Genomic DNA, 21,506 nt, shown 5'->3' with positions numbered 1-21,506 from the left:
CTTTCTCCTCCCCCTTTTTTATTAGAATGTGTATGTATATTATCACTATTTTATTAATATTTTATATAATATCTGTTAAGAATGAGAATGAACCATAACCAGCATAGGTAGTCCCAATAGGAATTGTGGGAGCATAATATCATTTCATGTTGTCGTTAATTTGCCACAATACTACTGGCTGGTTCTTCCCCTTTATTCCTTTTGATTGTTTGCTATTGCTGTATATTACCCTTATTTAAGTTTGTTCATTTATGTATTATTATAATGTACTATCATTGTATTATCTAGCATGGTTATGTCACTGTGTTTTATCCATTCCTGAGATCACGGTGATGTTGGCAATATCAATATGCACCACTAGGAGCTGGTGTATATATTGGCCCATATTGGAATTCTTAATGCGCCACATTCTTATACATTTTCACACTATACAGTAAGTCCCCAACTTACGAACATTCGAGTTGCGAACTTTCACCGATACGAATGGACCTCGCATTACGAACATTCGTAGATGCGAACAAATCGCTGTTAAAGTAAAAATAGTTTTACAGTTGTACTGTACCACCATTTTAAGGTAACTGTAAAAGTAAAAATTATTTATTTATAGTATTGTGTGTTTTTTTTTATGCTTTACATTGTATATTTGTGTCAGAAGGTGTATAAGACTCACTTTGTAGGACTTACGGACGAATCCGATTTAAGAGTCGGGGACTTACCGTATATATTTCATTATGCCTTTTTTTTATTGTCTCCCCTTCTTTATCCTCTTGTCAGTTTAAGTCATTGGTATACCAGTAATTTTGGTGCTGCCTCTTTCTGTACTTCTCCCACCCTCTCCCGCTATATAACAAGGCACTGTCTTCCGTGGGGCTAGGTCTTGATGAAGGAGTGAACAGCGCATGCTCTGAAATGCATCACAGCCCCCTCCTGACATCACTTCTGGTCTGTGCGTTCTACGCATGGTAGTTCTGGACAAGTGGGGGCCATCTTAGCACTGAGCTCTCAGCTCCCCCTGCAGCTGCTGGTTGGCACAGTGAGGGATTAAAACTACTGGAAATATTGCACTTAGAAGCGCCTTCTTGTTCTCCTGTTCTTGTCAGTAGGCATTTGATTGTCTAAAGGGGATTGACTAAATGCAAATAAACTGTTCACTTTGCAAGGGAAGTTGTAGTTGCAGTTCAATGCTATGGCAGGGTGTGACTCTGGAGTATTGGGGGTTTTTTTAAGGTAGTTTGGTTTGGACGATGACACCTGAGTTGATAGTCTGTCACTCTGTAGCATGGTACTTAGATAGTATGGTACAATGTGGGGGTTCAACTAGATGGATAGAAAGAACAGGCCTGCCACATTAATTATTTGTCACAGTAGTTTTGGGAGGTTGATGCTCTGAAGAAGTGTCATGAGGAGCATCAGAGGCAAATGAGAATCTGCTGCTCTGGCTTAAGATATACTGTAGCTATTAGTATGATATATGCGTCCATTTGTATTTTCAAGACTGATACTGTCTACATCAGTTGCAGTCACAGCTTGTAAATTCTCAGTTTTGCTTCTGCTGTAGCTTGGTCACACTTTCTTTGAGGGTTTCTATTTCTGCTTGCAGGCTGTTTCTGCCTTATTCTCTGCCATGTTTTCTGCAAAGGCATCTTGCACCTTGGCAGCCTTTACCTCTGTATGAGTCGTATAAGCTATTCACTAAGTGAAGAGCACCTTGAATAGGATGATCTTGAAAGTCCCTTAATGTGTCTGGTAGATGCTGAATGATGAACTGTAGTTTCTTAGAATTGTGGTGTCTAGCTATCTGTCCGTGATTTGGCTTGTAATGTGTCTATCCTTGTTAGGAGTATTGAAGTCATATAGCTCTTGAATTGACTTCTCTGTATTAATATTTTTTGAAGAGAATCAAATGTTTCAGTCTCTTGTAACTTTCATAAGTTCTTTTTAGCTTTGCAAGCACACTGCTTTGTTGTTCTGCATCATTACATCTCACTGCATCTTATTCCTCATATCAGAAAAAGTATTATTTCTGCCTTGTTAGCTTCATAACTTTCTTCAAGCTACAAGAACAGTTTAACTGTGTGCTTGAGTAAAGCAGATAGATACCTGTTGCAAATCACCTTTATCTTAAAGCAGAGTTCCAGTCAATTTTAATAAACACACTCACCTGTCCTAGGGTCCAGTGATGTGCTCACCCGTGCCATCCCTTCTCTCCCTGGTGGCAGCATCTCAACTATGGGCACCAAGCTGTGACAGCTTGCAGCTTCACAGCTGAGTGCCCACTGCGCATGAGCGAGTCGTGCAACACATCCTGATTAGTCTGGCGGTCTTCTGGGACCTGTGAAGTGTTCCAGAAGACTGAGGAAGGGGGGGGGCAAACTTCCGGCTCACTTTGCTGTGGCAAAATGAGCCATAAATGGAGCCGGTACGTGTTAATACCAGGTATCCCCTTCCCCCTCCCCCCAAAAAGAGCCAAATATCGCAGTGGAGGGGGGGATAGGAGGCAAACAAGTGGCGCTTCCACGTATGGATCTATCTCAAGTAAATTAACAGATACTTGATGAGACGTTGCTGTATGTGAGCAGTGTTGCTATATACTGTATGTTTACAGGTAATGCAGAAATCAGGTGCCAGTGAAGGGCAGAAATCAAACAGTCTATCACAGCACAGCAATTCCAGCAGAATGCATAATTCTCTTTGTGGTCCTGTGACAGCCTGTGCTCCATTCCCCCACCCAGCCAGCAGTCTTGCCATCAGGATAGGATGTGGTTGTTCATCCAATAGTTTGTACAGTACGTGACAAAATCAACAAGAGCTTTGGTAACAAATTTAGTCAAAGATCACCAAAAAAAAGAGGCTTCAGAAGGCTAGTCATCACAACTAGAACTGGAAGAGAGGATGACTGCTAGATCCTGCATTAAACAGGGGGCGGACTGACCTATTGGAAACTCGGGCACTGCCGAGGCCCCGGGGTCAGTAGGGGGCCCCATGAGATGCCCCTGGTACCTTTTTTATAGGCTTTTTTGAGTTTGGGCAAGGATACAGGGGCCCCATGATCCCCTATTGCCCGGGGGCCCCATGAGTTGTCAGTCCGCCCCTGGCATTAAAGTAAATATTTATCTCTGTTAGATCACCGCCAAGGAAAATAAGCAATGCACGTATTATAGCTTAGATGAACATCATCTCATATTGTAGGAGTTTAAGCAGAAATTCAAAAAACTCCTGAAGCAGTTTGTATATATACAGTATACAAGCTATTATTATTATGCAGGATTTATATAGCACCAACAATTTGCGCAGCGCTTTACAATATAAGGGCAAAAGTACAATTACAATAGCTATAGTTTGTTTCTTTAGTTGATATAATGGCAGGGAATATCTTTATCTATTATAAGGCAAAAAATGAATAAATCATCAAAACAGATATAGTCATCACCAGGAGCGGACTGACCATTCGCACACTCGGGCAGTGCCCGAGAGCCCGGGGTCAGTAGGGGGCCCCATTAGATGCCACTGGTACCTTTCATAGGCTTTTTTTGGGTGTGGTTTGAGTGTGGGTGAGGACACAGGGGCCCCATGATCCCCTATTGCCCTGGGGCCCCTTGAGTTGTCAGTCCGCCCCTGGTCATCACCGTTTTGGGTTTGGACTGGTAAATATAAATATATATTTTTTGTAAGCACTAACAAGCAGGGCCTCTGTTTTTTCTGTTACTAAATTGTATTGTAACTAATGTCTACCTTCATTTTGTAAAGCACTGTGCAAACTGTTGGCGCTATACAAATTCTGATATATATATATATATATATGAAAAGCAATAGAAAAGCTCATTCAGTTGTGTAGGGACTTGTGTGACTAGGCAACTGCAGTTTTTGTGTGCACAGCCATTCAAAGCAGTGTGCAGGAGCTGACAGGGAAAACTATTTTGTTTACTAAGATCTTTGGCAATCACTGGGCGCCGGCAAGTAATCACTGGCTGGGACCTGGTTATTGATAGCCGTGGCCGCGAATGGCAGCGTGGGTAGGGCACGTGCGCCCCGCATGCCCCCTACCCAGATATGCTAAAAACACATTGTGTATACATACATACACACACACACACACACACAGTATATTTGCTATAGGGCGGACAGGAAGCTGTTAAAGATGGCTGCTGCACTTCTGCATTAATGAACATTCGGTTTAACTATCCACATGGCAGAAGGATAATACAGCAGCAACAAAGGAAGAAGTTCCAGAGCAGTTATTAACTGCAGTCCAGGCTACTGTAGTATTAAACCCCAAAACAAACATTTAACATATTGCATATTACCATTTTTTAAATGTGGTATCTGTGCTCATTTTCTTTTTTTAGGCTTTATTCCTTCCCTTTCACCTGTTGATCCAGGCAGTAAGTGTTATTTTTCCACTTCCTTCAGCAGACCAAGATGTCCAGCATAAGTGTTAGAGGGTTGACTCAAACCATCTACCACTAACAAGGGTGCTTACAATCATTACCTTTCATTTATGTAAAACCTTTATCCCTAAAAAAAAAAAACTGTTGCTGTAACTGCTTAAAAAGTGTAAGCTGGAGTTTGGCTTGAATTTGTTAGTCAAGTTAATTTAAATCTAATAGCGTACCATACTACCCTCTTCCCAGATTGACAATGCTGCTGTCTAAAGGTGTCAATGTTACTTCTCCAGACTGGAGACACCCTGAAACAAGAAGTGTTACTGGCCAGATCACCAGGAGAAAATAAAAGGAAAAAAGTCCCCCCCAAAAAAAAAAAACGAAAACAGCCACGACATGTAAGGATTGTGTATTGTATCAGGGCAGCCAGTTCATCAAGAATGGTCTCCCAATGCATGGCAACAGAAAATAAAAAAAACAGACCTACACCTTTTTTTAATGCACCACACCACATCGTAAGGTATATGTGTTGCAATATAAGTTCGTTGGCACCTACTGAACTTCTAAAGGAATGACATTGCACAGAGTACCTAGCATTACCATTGCAGTACAATACAATTTCCACCATGAATAGATCTGAAGGAGGCCTAAAAGCTAAGTATACAGCTAATTTTCTTAATATTCCCTTTCTAACTTGAACTTGCCTTAGTTCAGCAGCAATACGGTTGAAGAGCTTACACCATATTTGGCGGAGCTCAATCAGAGAAGCCTCACTTCAGGCTTGCAAGTAGACAGCTTTTGTAATCGAGTCTATGAAGAACTCCATTTGCATTCTTTTTTCCTTACAAAGTAAGCATTTATTTGAAATACAACACCATTATAGACTGTACATCACCCCTCTATCCTAGACTATTGAACCTTCAACACTATATTATAATTTTGAACATGCAATATCTATATCAGGATGGAACAGAGGGGGAAACTAAAATTTCCTTGTACTTCCTGTATTCTTTTACAATATATGAATGTTCATGTTTCTAAACAAAAGCTCTGGCCCCTTTGGCTCTATCCTACACTCTCTAACTCACACCTTCAATCTCTCCCTCTCTTCTGGCATCTTCCTCAACTCTCTAAAACATGCACTAGACACCATGGCTTTCTTAGTCAATAAAGCAGTCAAGGCTTTTTAAGGTCACCCTTCAGGCCACTGTGGACCATTAGCAAGTGGGTGCAGAGTTGACCAAGTAAAAGGACAGTGCTGTTCTATTATAGCCAACAGAAAAAAGACACATTGTCAGACTTCACTCAGTGGGCTTTCATTTGCTTCATGGGAGAAAGTCATAAAGATATGTTGTCTCCATACAAAAACTGATGTTAAAATACATTTGCTTTTTTTGCATTTAAATTAAAACACACCCACAACATTTTGGGAACATGCAGTTCCTCTTCATCAAGGCATATGTATGAGATGTGTTTCACAGAAAAAAAAAAAAGGGTGGAGAGGGCATATAGGGGATTGGGTAGAAGGAGAAGCATAAAAATAGTGAGGGAATCCCTTGAAATCTCAAGGTATGAAGGGAAGGAAAGTGAAAGTGTATAAGGACACACCAGCATACCTCTATGAAAAGTGTCCTCTATGCCTGACCTCACCAAGCAGTGGGAGTCAGGGGGAAATAGGGTGAAGTCAACATATCTCTTTTTCTATTTTTAAACTGAGAAGCACTTGGACTTACTAGATTTAAAATACATTTTATCAATAATATAAGTGTACAGTACCGCAAGGCACAATTTGGGGTACATTTTGGCATTATTTTGGAAAATGCAAGATAAATAACTTTATTACAGAACTAAATTTAACTGACAAAAACAACAAAATTAAGTTTGCCTAAATCAGGAGCTCAATGCTAGCACAGTGGCTAAATGGTTAGCACTTCTGCCTAGCAGCACTAGGGTTGTTGGTTCGCAATCCCATTCACGGCACCACCTGCCTGGAGTTTGCATGTTGAAAACTGTGTATCCCTGTGGCTATGTGGGTTTCCACACTCAAAAGACATGTTGGTTGGATAATTTGAGCCTGTCCAAATAAGCCCTGGTGTATGTATGAATGTGAGTTAGAGACCTTAGATTGTATGCTCCTTGAGAGTTAGGGACTGATGTGAATGTACTATCTATCAATAACTGCATAAATTGATGGTGCCATATACGTACCTGTAATAATAAAATAAATAGTGGTTGAAAACAGCAAAGTATATTGGCCAAGATGCTGTACTATATACTTTATTATTGCTAGAAGACTATGGAAATTGCTTTGTCTGAGTCAGTTATCTGTTTTATAAAGCCAAAATAAAGAACTTTACATGCACTAAGTTAATATAGGTCGTGCCCCAAAACAGGATTGGTGACAGCTGTAAGATTCTATGGCTGACCAAAGATAAGATCCTATGGTAGGCATGTTTCAAGTAATTTTCTCCCATTATTTGAAACATATCGGTCTCAAAAAACACAAAAGTACCACATATGTGGTTGACACCTTTTTTTCATCTTCATAATAAACAGAAGGAAAGATTGTTTCTATTAAATTATCTCTATGTGTACTAAAGAGCCTTTTCAACTCTGAAAGCAGTCATTACTGCCTTAAATGACTCACTTCTTGCCCAAGTGCTACATTGAGATGTTATATGGAGAAATAGGATCAAGCTGTTTATGATCAGCCTATTACTCTGATCTGGCAATTCTTTTCTGTAAGATCAGATTTATAACCTACAGTATATGAAACATTTTGGCAGTAAAGCAGCCAATTACAAAATACCTTTCATTGTTAAGGCTGCTCTTTAAGTGACATTGGCTTACCTTTCTCACTTCCCGCATTGCCTCATGCAGCTCTGGTAAAGAGAAATTGTCCTTAAAGTATCTGGAGGAACTGACATTTCCAGAAGTGTCAATTTCCTGAATCTCTCATTATACTCTGGATTTCTTCTGCCAACCTACAGGATAGAATTTTGGGGAACAATTTCGCTTGATTGCTGTGGAGCAGCAGAAGAAATGTCCTTCTTTAAAAAAAAAAAAGGTACAGCTACTATTTTACTTATTTTTTATTTTAGCTACAGAGCTTCTATAATTCATAAAAAGGTGAAATCTGGTCAATTGCAATCCATCACTGCTGTTCGCATAAGTCATTGGTCTTTGTACTGCTTTACTAAAAACGTACAACATTGTACAGTATAGTATTTCTAACATGCACAAACCCTTCAGCCTCTTTTCTACACTTCATGCCCTCTTACAATGTATGTAAATAGTATACTCATTTAAATGCCCATCAGTCAAAAATATATTCACTAGGTTCTCTGTTTGATTAGACTTTTGGTTTCTCTAAAGAATTACATTGTTTCTCTGATTCTCTTTTCAGAACTGGTCAAAATTTAACAGAAAACTGAAAAAGCCCTAAGGCTTTTCTTTAGTAAGACATTGTTTTTCTGTGCAAATGCAAGAATGGATCCAAGCAGAGGAGGAGGGCATTGTTTCAGCCCCGCTGCAGAGTGAAAAACTAGGTCATGAAAGTTGTTTGACAGAGCTGAGAATTGAACTAGTCACCTTGGAGGCCCAATGGTGTAGAAAGTGAAAGCTGGCACAGCAGGCTAAAGGATGGCGCCAGTACTCTGTGAAAAACAGCAGGCAGGATAAACCTGTGCCCTCCCAGTCTCTCTGTACTCTTTCGGCTAAGTAAAGTCAGGTGGGCTTGCTGAGGCTGCAAAGCTGTTTGGGCTGCGGGAACTCCCAGAGGAGTGAAGATGCTTCACTTGGCAAACATGCAGCTACACCAGTTTTTATGTCTCCGTAGATTTCAAAGCCGCAGCTCTTCCACTTAGAAATTAGAGTACTAGGACACAAAACACTTCTATATTTAATGATAAAGTTCATATCAGGCTCTAGCAGCAATTTTCTTTCTTAATAATCACACTTTTAAATTCTCAAGATTACACTTCTATTCTATGGGTACTTAAAATGGTCACTGTAGGTTACATTCTGCACGTTTCCCTTTGCAGTGAAAAAAATAGGATACAACTGATGTAGCAGCTAATGACAATGCTATGAAAACACATGAAACCAGAGCCAAAATAAAATATAAAAATAGATCAGCACAATATTAAAGTGATACTAAATGTGGGACCCTGCATTCACTATATCTGGTCTCCTGCAGTACACAGAACATGGAAATGCAATTATTTTTGTAAATATAAACTTCTAAATACCTTTTCTCATCAGCAGTAAGAGCAGTCTTGTGACTTCTATCAGTGTCCAGCTGAGTACATGTTAAAGCTTGTAGGAGGAGTTTTCATTCTCCTGTCACTTCCCTATGAGATTGAATGACCCCTGATCCTCTGTCTGGACAGTGCTGATTGGCCCTGTGCTGATAACATGCACTCCCAAGAAAAAGAAAAACCTCTCTAGCAGTACACAAACTGAGCATGTGCAGAGTGTCCCTGAGGCTCTGTTCTATCAGGAGATGAAATGGAGACTGCGGAAGAAGGGGAGGGTCAGAGAAGAGAGGATCAAACATTCTTTTTACACAATGCAAAGGATTAACCCCTTAGGTTCCACAGTGAGTATAACAAGCATGCTTTACTGCATATACAGACTGATTTTACTGTTGTGGGTTTAGTAACACACAGTTCCAGTTTAACTATGTTGCTTTTTGCAGGTTTAGGAAATTATTCTCATCAGGAAGAATATTGCAGAATTGTTTTATCAGTCCGTTATGCTTACCACACTGTCATTTATTGAAGGTATTGTTAACCTACAACATTTGTTTTATTTGTTGTCCTGATTTTTTTTAAAGTAAATTAGCTTTAAATCAAATATCTAACTTTTTATATTAGGTTTAACACATTTAAGTAATTTCAAGTCATTTTTCAAATATTTCCAAATCTGCAGCTATAGTTAAATTAATGCCTGGTGCTCCTGTCATGAAGGTCCTTGTGCAGGCACTTCCTGTTATAGGGTGACAACACTCTGCTTCTGTCTCCCAGTCTCCCACTCTAATGGTGCTTACACAGGCATGGTCTACTGTCAATAAAACCACCTTGAAAAATAACATGCAGCAGTTTCTGGAGTACATGCATATAGACAGGAAGTGCTTGCAAAAGGCATTATCCTACATTTATGAAAAGCATTTGGGAATCATAAATGCTTCGATAAAAAAAGCCTAAAAAAATATATTCTGCAAAATAGCATAATGTGCTAGTGTGCACCGCATACTAGCACATTATGAAAGATTTACCTGAAAACTAAGCCCTCCAGCGGTGCGCTGTCATCATTGTAGGCGCTTCCATTTTCTTCCAACCGTACATATTTTACAGCAGACCATGGATCTCCAATATGGTCCAAAAAGGTTTATATTGCAAAAAGATCAAATCGAAAAAGAAAGTGCAACATTTCAGAGCTGCACAGGACCCCTTCGTCAGGCATGTGATGTTTCCAGTCTCAGCTGGTAGTTGCTACAGCACACACCTTTGATGAGCCGTACTGCCAGGAATGCGTGTGATGGGAAAATAGATAAAGATCCCATCTTCTTCCAGTCTTCCTTCTGGGTTCACGGGCTTCGACTGTTTGATTGGCCAAGCCATGATGACGTGACTCCCACACATGCGCGCGAGAGTCATGGCTCTCTCAATGGACAGCTGTCTACTAAGAGCACAGTGCGCATGTGCTGGTAACATCACTGGCTGCTACTATAGTAAATATCTCCTAAACAGTGCACATGAGGCTTTACTACCACTTTAAAGTCTTGCTATTATGTGTATGAGCAAGCCCTTAGAAAAAGGAAATCACAAAGTATTTTTGCAGTGTGTTGATTTGATCTTCCTACAAAATGGGGAATTTGTATACAAATTTCTTTATGAAATAACAAAAATCAATATATGCAAATTAGTGAGCGCAATCTGAAAAGCAACCAATGCACTAAAAAGGAATCACAAAACCTTTCTAATAAAATCATAAAACAAGGAGTGCAGCGCTACATGAAATATTAGACCGAGTAAACCTTTGTCACAAAGATATAAGCAATAAAAATGAGTCCACTATGGTGTAATAATATGGATTCCACAGTCCACAGTGAGATTTCTGACACTGTAGGTATAATCCGATCTTCTGTTGTGGAGATACAAATAAATTGCTTACTCACCAGAAACACAATGTTAATGCGCATATCTGGATCACATGCATCCTGGGGTCCCGGAAGAAGACAACCCGATGTTAGGATCCTCTGGTAGTCCCTCAGTGGTGTATAAGAAGGATATCGATCTGGTCTCAGAGTGCTTGCTCCTCATGTCTGCAGTAATGCCTGAAATATCAAACAGTTCTGATGCCGCCAACACAGGAATGGTTGCTTGGAGTCACATTTTGAATTTCGGTTGCAGGAACACTCACCCCAGGGGGTGAATTGTAAGTAGTGCAATACACTCAACTACAGCTGGGGGCTCAGTGCTTACGTTGCAAAACCAATAACCATAGTCCCAAAAAAATCAAAATAGGAGAATCTGGTCAGTAGGTGAAGACTCCCTGCCTTTTCACACAGAGAGTAGGCACCCCAGTAAGTGCATCTTCAGAGAAAAAAAAATTGTTAGCTGGACTGTAATTATTTGCTTGGAAAAACAAGTTAGGTCTGGACAGCAAAAGTAGTCTGCATTGCAGAGTGTTTCTATGTTGATGTTGCTGGGAAAAAGCATGCTGTACTTCAGCCTTTTGGCCCTCAGCTTAGCTTTGATGGCATGATGACTTTCTCTGTTGCTGAGTCATCAGGGAGAAATCCAGGAAGATGAGACTTTTAATGTTTTCATAAAGTAGGTCTCCTTGGTTGCAGGCTTCAGAAAGGATTGTGTCCTGATTACAGTAATTAAGGAGAAAGAATCTGAATGTATGCGGGGGCAGAGGGCCCTTTGGCAGGGTGGTTATCAGAGATTCTGATCAGAGCCCTCCAATCATTCAGTATGTGCAAGTTGTTGTGCCTATTATGAGTCTCTGCATCTGGGGCAGACTGACAACTCATGGGGCCCCCGGGCAATAGGGGATCATGGGACCCCTGTGTCCTCGCCCACACAAAAAAGCCTATGAAAGGTACCAGGGACATCTCATGGGGCCCCCTACTGACCCTGGGCCTTCGGGCAGTGCCCGAGTTTCCAAATGGTCAGTCCGCCCTGCTCTGCATCCTTCACTCAAGATTCTAGATAGTGTACCTTGACTTTAAGTGTGTGGAGTTGAACATGCTGCTGTGCTTCGGCGATATGGGTTTGAAAGCCATCCTAGGTCACACCTGATCAGTCCAATATCAGACTGGAGGTTATCTACCATAACTGACAGCAGTTTGGCAGCCTGTTACAGTTTGCATGACTGTTGTGAAGTTTGCTGAGTCCGGGAACACATGGTCTGTGTAGCCATCTCACAGCAAATGGTGCTGTCTGGGTTTCCAGCTACTTCCAATGAATGGCTGGTATCTTTCACATGGGAGGATACGAGACATCTCTCCCTGGTCATGGCCTGGTGTGGGCTCCAGTGGGAAAGAGGAGTGAAAGGCTGTGTAATCATGGATACCCCCTCCCAAAATTCTTATTTTTGCAAATATTCAGTAAGAAATACCCCTATCCAACCAGTTTCCCAACCAAGAAAATTATATTTTACATCTTCTAATGACTGCTTGACAGATGACTTACTATAATATATGTATATATATATATATATATACATATATATATATATATATATATACACACATACATACAAACATACACACACACGTACTGTATATACTGTGTATATATAAAGTCATGGCCAAAAATATTGGCACCCCTGCATTTGTCAGATAATGCAGCACCTCTCCCAGAAAATTGTTGCAATTACAAATGTTTAGTCATTCTCATGTTTATTTCTTTTGTGTATTGGTAGGACACAAAAAAGTGGCAAAACAAAAAGCCAAATGTGAAACATTCAAAACACCCAAAACTCCAAAAATGGACTGGACAAAATCATTGGCACCTTCTCCAAATTGTAATAATTGCATTCCACGTTTGTGATGCTCCTGTAATTTGTAATTAAACTCATCTGTATCAATTAACAGGTGCTGACAATATAGAAATTACACATGCAACCAGTTAAAATGTTCCTGTGCCCATTGTGCACAACATTGTCAAGAAGTTTACAGCACATGGCACTTTAGCTAATCTCGCTAGACGTGGATGAAAGAGAAAAATTGATCAAAGATTGCAATGAAGGATTGTTCGAATGGTGAATAAAGAATCTTGATCAACTTCCAGACAGATGGTACAACTGTGTCAGCTCGCACTATACGTCGCAATCTGAATGAAAAGGGTCACTATGGTCAGAAACCCAGGAGGACCCCACTGCTGACACAGAAACATTAAAAAAAGCCAGACTTGAGTTTGAAAAAAAAAACAAAAAAAAACAACACTTACATGAGGAAGCTAAAATTCTTTTAGGAGAGTGTGCTGTGGACAGACGAAACAAAATTACAGCTTTTTAGTAAAGCCCATCATTCTACTGTTTTAAGAAAAAGCAATGGGGTCGTTAAAGAGAAGAATACATTCCCTACAGTCATGTTGGAGGTTCACTGATGTTTTGGGGTTGCTTTGCTGCTTCAGGCACTAGATTTCTTGACCGTGTGCATGGCATTATGAAATCTGAAGACTACAAAAAAAATTCAGGGGTGCAATGTAGGGCCCAGTGTCAGAAAGTTGGGTCTCCGTCAGAGGTCATGGATCTTACAGTAGAACCCAAAGCACACGTCAAAAAGTTACCAGAAATGATTTCAGACAAAGTTCTGGATTGTACTGAACTGGCCAGCAATTAGTCAAGATCTCAATCCCATAGAGCACCTGTGGAGAGATCTTAAAACAGCAGTTGGGAAAATGAACCCTTCCAATCTGAGAGACCTGGAGCAGTTGGCGAAAGAAGAGTGGTCCGAAATTCCAGGACAGAGGTGTAAGCAACTCATTGATGGTTGCAGGAAGCGATTGATTTCAGTTATTTTTTTTCTAAGGGGTGTGCTACCAAATATTAAATTGAGGGTGGCAATAATTTTGTCCAGTCCATTTTTGGGGCTTTGCCTGGAATGTGTCTGATTTGCCTTTTTGTTTCTCCACTTTGTGTCATACCAATAGTTTTCAAAATAAACATACATGAAAATGTCTAAACATTTGTAATTGCAACAATTTGCTGGGTGAAGTGGTGCATTATCTGACAGATATGCAGGGCTGCCAATATTTTTGACCATGACTATATATGCATATCAATAAATACCAGCGCAAACCCACATAATAAATTGCATTACCCAACCTATTAAACAAACTTAAAAACCGTGACACAAAACCACTTTTGTGCTAGTAAAAAAATATAAAAAAAATATATATATAAATAAATATATAAATAATTTTTAAATTCATAAGTCCAGTGACAAAAAAATCCCAAAAAATTTATATAAATTAACAGTCCCGTGACAAAATAAGTCAAATTGTAATTTAAATTATAATTTTCATTGGATTCTTCCGTGCCTTTGATCCCTTCACCATCCACCAGTGCAAAAACCAACATTAACCGCACTCACCAGATATTAGTGAGTCACACGCCTTTCAGGCATATTAAGGGCTCCTGGACCCCCTTTACTTTTTATGAGACCTCCAAATACTGCTTCCTCTTGTATATGGGTACCTCTTCTGGTTACTCCTCTCACCAAATCCCCCAAGGAAAATCAGGAAGAAGAAAAGACCATAGCATGATACCGTAGTGGTTTCTCATCAAAATAATCTCTCCAGACCACTCACATTTAACCGGTTGCCTGTTCCGGCGTCTGACTTCATTTCCGGTGAGTGGAACGCACGCCGAGCGGTGCGTTCCAAGGGGCCATCTTAGCATAGTGGATGAGTCTGCATCTGAGGTCTGCCATCCTGCTGTATACTAGGCTGTGGGGTCTTTTATGCAAAAGTCACTGTACTTGGAAAGTGGATCGTTTTTTAAAGGAAATCGTTGTTGTTTCAAATAAAATGCGGGTTATATCCCGCTTAAATGTGAGTGGTCTGGAGAGATTATTTTGATGAGAAACCACTACAGTATCACGCTATGGTCTTTTCTTCTTCCTGATTTTCCTTGGGGGATTCGGTGAGAGGAGTAACCAGAAGAGGTACCCATATACAAGAGGAAGCAGTATTTGGAGGTCTCATAAAAAGTAAAGGGGGTCCAGGAGCCCTTAATATTCCTGAAAGGCATGTGACTCACTAATATCTGGTGAGTGCGGTTAATGTTGGTTTTGCACTGGTGGATGGTGAAGGGATCAAAGGCACGGAAGAATCCAATGAAAATTATAATTTAAATTACAATTTGACTTATTTTGTCACGGGACTGTTAATTTATATAAATTTTTTGGGATTTTTTTGTCACTGGACTTATGAATTTAAAAATTATTTATATATTTATTTATATATATTTTTTTTTTATATTTTTTTACTAGTACAAAAGTGGTTTTGTGTCACGGTTTTTAAGTTTGTTTAATAGGTTGGGTAATGCAATTTATTATGTGGGTTTGCGCTGGTATTTATTGATATAAGTTTTTTTGGTTTTTGCACCTGTGTACAGCAGCATCTCACAGGGAATTGTGTGTTTATTAGGAGAGTCCTGGGCGCTGAGGTTTTTTCTTTTTTACATATATGCATATAGCCAGGTGCTTGGCTAAGAATGGAGAGTGAGAGAAACACTGGCTGCAGCTGTTCTCCATAACTGCTGCCCTGCAGTGCTTATCTGGCTAACTGCTATATCAGCAGGAGGAATGAGGAAGGAAAAGGCAGGAAGAGGTAAATAGACTGAATCAGGCAGCACTGCACTGTGGGAACTGTAGTCCAGATGAAAGAGACTCTGCAGTAATCAAGAGCTTTTAAACTGCATTTCCCAGAGAGAGATTGCCAGGAAGAGGGGAAAGAGCTACATTTTCTCAGGAAATATGGGACACAGCTTTTTTGCCATGGAGGAGAGTGGACATCGTTGTCCAGTGTACACATCACTGCTGTATCTAGGCTGCCTGAGCGGAACTGGGAGTGCTGAGTGTGGGAGTGCCGACAACCAGAGTCACCTGGGTGCAGAGTAGAGAGTGGACTAATCACTGTGTGTCACCAGATAGTGAGCTGCAATATCGCTGGGACTAGTGATTTGCTCCTGTGGATTTACTATCTGCTGCTGGAGAGAGATAGGCTAAGCCCTTTAGGAACTGACCATACAGCCATATAGTAGACTTATTGCTGCCTTGAATGAAACAATTCTCCTGTGCACCAACTGTACTGCTGGGCCCCAATACTAACTGGCTATAGAGTTAGGACTATAGTAAGTCTCTTTGTAGCTGCTAAACATAGACCTTCACCTGTTGCTTATTCTAATAGGTACCTCTCAGGGTGATAGCACCATATCCTAGCCATTCTTCCAGTGTGCACTCTAGATTAGTTATAGTATTATTATTCACATTGCAGTTAATGTTTAGATGCACTGGCCATTGCTGATCTTGCTGATTTATGAGTTGATTCCAGTCTAGAGGTAAAGAAATTTATGTCACTTCAGCCTAAAGATCATTGTTTAGCAGACTGTCTGAATCTTTCCTCGTTTATGTTCAAAGCACCATTTACTCTAATCTATACTGATACATTGAGTTTATTTACCATTAAATATTCTTGTGTTAATTGATACTAATTCACAATTGAGTTAAAGATATCCACACTTTTGTTCCTAAAAGTATGTGCAGTAACTTTCACTCAACCAGGTGTGCCAAATTGGCTGAGGTTGTTCTTGGAGTATAGGCACAGAACAGAGAACCCAAATTACTAAGCGGTTACATTGTTAAATGATCTTAAAGTGGAACTAAACCCTTTTATCATTTTCAGTAGTATATGCATTTGTATTTCTGCTAGATTATCTTGAATGTTCAAAATGAAAGATTTATTTGCTCACCTGAGAAATTTTTGTGTTCCCCTACCCACCATCTTAGCCTCTATTTAGATCTGCAGTTGCCATGGTGCTGCATATGTGATCTGCTATGACACCAGCCATTTGAGGGATTGAACACAGTTGAGAGCTGACATAAGCACACTGGCTACTGTGACAGTTATCACCTGAGGCATGCCTTCAATTCAGTATACCATGCACTCTACATATTACATGTGACAGTAGACAAAAAGTACATGGAAACTTTACATCAAACAACATTGTTATGTCTGATTAACTGCTTCCGGTCCACCTGCAATGTGCTGCGGCCGAGCGGCAGTTACAGGCAAAGCGACTAACGGGTAAGTCTCTCTGGCTGTACTAACACAGGGGGGTCTTGCGTGCCTGCTCCCCACCCGTGGCTGTTGCATCTGGCGGACACAGCGGAATGAAGATCCTGGTGAACGGAACCCAGTCATCATGTGATCACTATGCAATCACATGATCACAATGTTAGCAAAGCTGCTATGAATCAATCTGATTCATAACAGCTCTGCTTCTCTTCCTAATGAGCTCTGATTGGTTCACAGCTGTCACATGATACATGGGCCAAAAACAGCACCCTGTACCATGTGACCAGCTCCAGCTGAACACAGATCACTATCTTGACCTGTCAAAAAACTAACTCATTCATGACAACAACCTTTGCATTGCAGGAGAAATGATCTTTATTTCTCCTGCAAAGCATAAAAAAAATAGTAACATTGTACTATTGTGATAAAAGTATCTAAAAAAAAAAAAAAATTTTAAAAATAAAACAAACATTGAGAATTTAAAAAAAAAAAACTTAAAAAAAGGGTTTTTTTTTTAACTACTTGCTGACCGCTTATCCGCATTTTGGGGTGAGTAGCAGCTCTGGGCAAAGTGACCCAATCTTACGTCACTTCCTATTATGGGTGTGGACGTGCTTGTGCCCCCGCTATCCCTGGTCACTCCAGGGAGAGAAGAGAGAACACTGCACTTAGTATAAGCACTACATTTTACACGCCCACCTTAGATTAGCACATTTGATCGCCCCTATTAACCCTTTGATCACCCCGTCACCCAGCCAGTGCCATTAGTACAGTGCCAGTATATAGAATGTTTCACTGATCACTGAATTACTGCCACTAGCGACAACAGATAGCAACAGGGTCAGTAAGCGCCCCTCTGAGCCAGGGTCAGCTAGCGTTAGATTGCAAAACTTTTGCACTCATGCTATAGGTTGCTGATCACCGACATTACTAGTATACTAGTGTTTGTACAGATCAGTGTAATGATCATGAATAGAACTTTACTAGTGCCTGCTTTGTATAGTGTCCCCAAAAACGCAATGTTAGCAGGATCAGCTGTTGGCTGCCAGCACTAGAGTTTAGCCCCTCCGCTGTTTTTCACGGAAGATTTGTATGAACTGATTGTGGGCCAAAGCAATTTATACGCATAACAATACATGGCCGCCCACCCAAATTCAGCTCTTGCCAGAAAATTCGTATGGAAACCTATCATGGTTTCTGAATTTAAAACTTTTTTTGGGCCTAACCCTCAACATGGCAATTACAAAAACTATGAATTGCGGTCATATTTGTCTACAGAGCCGATTCATCATATGCCCAACATGGACCAGAAATGTACTGGTACGTCGCTGGACTTTGAGTGGTTATACTGAGATGATGCCTGCAGCAACAGGCATCATCCTGGTATTGCTTTTTTTTAGCTGGCAGTCGGCTTTCATATAAAAGCAATCCTAGTGGCCAATTAGATGCAGAATCATTTTTACAAACAGCGGGAAGGGACATTCCCCCCCCCTCCTGCCGCCTTCCACAGTTTTCTTGGGCTCTCCTGTCCCACAGGAGAATCCGAGAATGCAGCCAGCAGTTCTGCTGGCTGACCATATAGCTGATCAGAGAGCAGAGTGGCTCCAATCATCTCTATGGTCTAACAGACCTGAAGCTACAAGCATTTCATTATTTCCGTTTTGCTGGACTTTAACAGTGCCATTTTTAAAGTGGGAAAGCATCTGATCACACGATCTTGGGCAGAGGAGATATCTAGAGACTAATAGACCCCAGATTTCTCAGAAAAGAATACCTTTCACAGGGAATATTTACATTCCCTGTAATAAAAGTGACCAAAAAAAAAAAGTAGAAAGGGACAGTGTAAAAATGAAGAAAAGAAAATCAAAAATACACCCCTGCCCGCCCCCCCTCTTCCCATGCACAAAGGTGAACGCAAGTTTTGGTCCTGTGTCAGTATGTAAACAGCGGTTGCACCATGCATGTGAGGTATCACCGCGAATGTCAGATTGAGGGCAGTAATTGTAGCACTAGAACGCCTGTGTAAATATAAATTGGTGACCTATAAAGGCTTTCAAATGTCGCCTATCGATATTAAAAATGTATGTACTTTGTCGCCATTGCACAGGCATGCACAATTTTAAAGCATGTCATGTTTGGTATCCATTTACTTGGCGCAACATCTTTTATATGTTATCAAACAATTTGGCAATATATTGTGTTTTTGTGCATTAAAATTCTAAAAAGCGTATTTTCCCCAAAAGATTGCATTTGAAAAATTGCTGCGCAGATACTGTGTAACATAAAAAATTTCAACAATCACTGTTTAATTCTCTAGGGCCTCTGATTTAAAAAAAATATATAATGTTTCGGGGTTCAAAGTAATTTTCTAGCAAAAAAACTTGTTTTTTCATGTGAACAAAGTGTCAGAAAAGGCTTGGTGTTCAAGAGTGAGTGATATGCGGCATAAGCTTGTATTGTTGGCTCTGAAATGCCAGGATAGTAGAAGCAACCCCTCCAAATGACCCCTTTTTGGAAAGTAGACACGCCAAGATATTTGCTAAGAGGCATGGTCAATATTTTGCAGATCTCATTTGTTGCCACGTTTTGAAAAACAAAGAAAGAAAACAAAAAATTTTTTTTCTTTCTCAAAACCCTGTGACAAAAATACTCACCATGCCTCTTATCAAATTCCTTGGGGTTATACCAGTCGCAACAGACGGAAGGCCTTGGTCTTCCCAATTTTTGGCTTTACTACCTGTCGGCCTGTTTTGCGCAATTATCACAATGGGCAACTATTAATTCCCACATCCCGTGGATCAGATTTGAATCTCAATCTATACGTCCATTTTACTTACCAGGCATATTGTGGTCCAAAATCCCCCCTCGCTCGTTAAGTATTCATAATGCCATTGTTGCCCAATCAGTGATGCTTTGGTCCCGATATAAACTTAAATTAAATCTGGTCTCCTCTGTCTCCCCAGGTGCATAATTTTTTGGTGAACCAAATTTTATTACAACATTTTCCTCTCCACAGGCATTTCGTTGTTGGCACAATAGATCCTTTATCACGTTTCTGACTTCCAAAGAGGATCTTATATTACCTTTGAGATGCTGTGCATACTTTGATATTCCGCTTCGTGAATATTAATGGTCGACATTTTAGCACCTCAAGAAATGTGATAGGCAGTCAGAAAGTAAAAGCTGTGTAGATTCCTAATATATATATATTTATATTATACACATACATACACACAGTGGGGCAAAAAAGTATTTAGTCAGCCACCAATTGTGCAAGTTCTCCCACTTAAAAAAGATGAGAGAGACCTGTAATTGGCATCATAGGTAGACCTCAACTATGAGAGGCAAAATGAGAAACAAAATCCAGACAATCACATTGGCTGATTTGGAAAGAATTTATTTGCAAATTATGGTGGAAAATAAGTATTTGGTCAATATCAAAAGTTAATCTCAATACTTTGTTATATATTCTTTGTTGACAATGACAGAGGTCAAACGTTTTCTTGTAAGTCTTCACAAGGTTGGAACACACTGTTGCTGGTATGTTGGCCCATTCCTCCATGCAGATCTCCTCTAGAGCAGTGATGTTTTGGGGCTGTCGCTGGGCAACATGGACTTTCAACTCCTCCAAAGGTTTTCTATGGGGTTGAGATCTGGAGACTGGCTAGGCCACTCCAGGACCTTGAAATGCTTCTTACGAAGCCACTCCTTCGTTGCCCGGGCAGTATGTTTGGGATCATTGTCATGTTGGAAGACCCAGCCATGTTTCATCTTCAATGCCCTTGCTGATGGAAGGAGGTTTGCATTCAAAATCTCACGATACATGGCCCCATTCGTTCTGTCCTCTACATGGATCAGTTGTCCTGGTCCCTTTGTGGAGAAACAGCCCCAAAGCATGATGTTGCCACCCCCATGCTTCACAGTAGGTATGGTGTTCTTTGGATACAACTCAGCATTCTCTCTCCTCCAAACACGACGAGTTGTGTTTCTACCAAACAGTTCTATTTTTCATCTGACCATATGTGTCAGGAATGGACTCGCCAATGGTGGTGGGACTCACCTGCCTTGTGGGCTGCAGTACCAGGGCTGGCCATCAGGTGCTCTCAGCAGCCAGAAGCTCACTCCTGCAGTCAGCCATCACCTGAGGCTGATTGCAGGAGGTGTATTTAAGGAATGGCCAGACCTGCAGTCAGTGCCTTGGTGTATTGTTCCCATGAGCCCCTGTACCTGCATCCTGTGCTTCCTGCCTGATCTTGACTCTGCTTGAACTCTGCCTGCACCAACCTCGGCTACTCCTGACCAATCCTCTGCCTACTCCTTGTACCTTGTCCGCCCGTTAGCTACCGACCCGGCCCGCCTGACTACGTTGTGCTCCATATTTATATATATATATATATATATATATAAATATATATATAATCAGTTAAAGTTTGGGTTTGTTGCACCTTGTTGTACGTATTTGTGTTCGTTTTGGTTTTGGTTTGTTTCACTGGGTTTATGTTTGTTTGTGTTGCCCTTAATAAATTATATTGTTTTACATGCTATACCTGAAGTCTGTGTTTCCCTGTGTTGGTCCACACACCTCTGGTCCTACTCGGAGCCCTGACTTTACACCAAGGCCCTGACTGCAGGCCTGGCCATTCCTTAAATACACCTCCTGCAATCAGCCTCAGGTGATGGCTTGATTGCAGGAGTGAGCTTCTGGCTGCTGAGAGCACCCGCTGGCCAGCCCTGGTACTGCAACCCACAACGCAGGTGAGTCCCGCCACCATTGGCGAGTCCATTCCTGACAATATGACATTCT

This window comes from Staurois parvus, unplaced genomic scaffold (genome assembly GCF_062004578.1).
Source record: "Staurois parvus isolate SC_StPar_1 unplaced genomic scaffold, SC_StPar_1.0 ptg000011l, whole genome shotgun sequence".
Lineage (NCBI taxonomy): Eukaryota > Metazoa > Chordata > Amphibia > Anura > Ranidae > Staurois > Staurois parvus.
The sequence above is the reverse complement of the archived record's forward strand: the minus strand, read 5'-3'. Positions refer to the sequence as shown.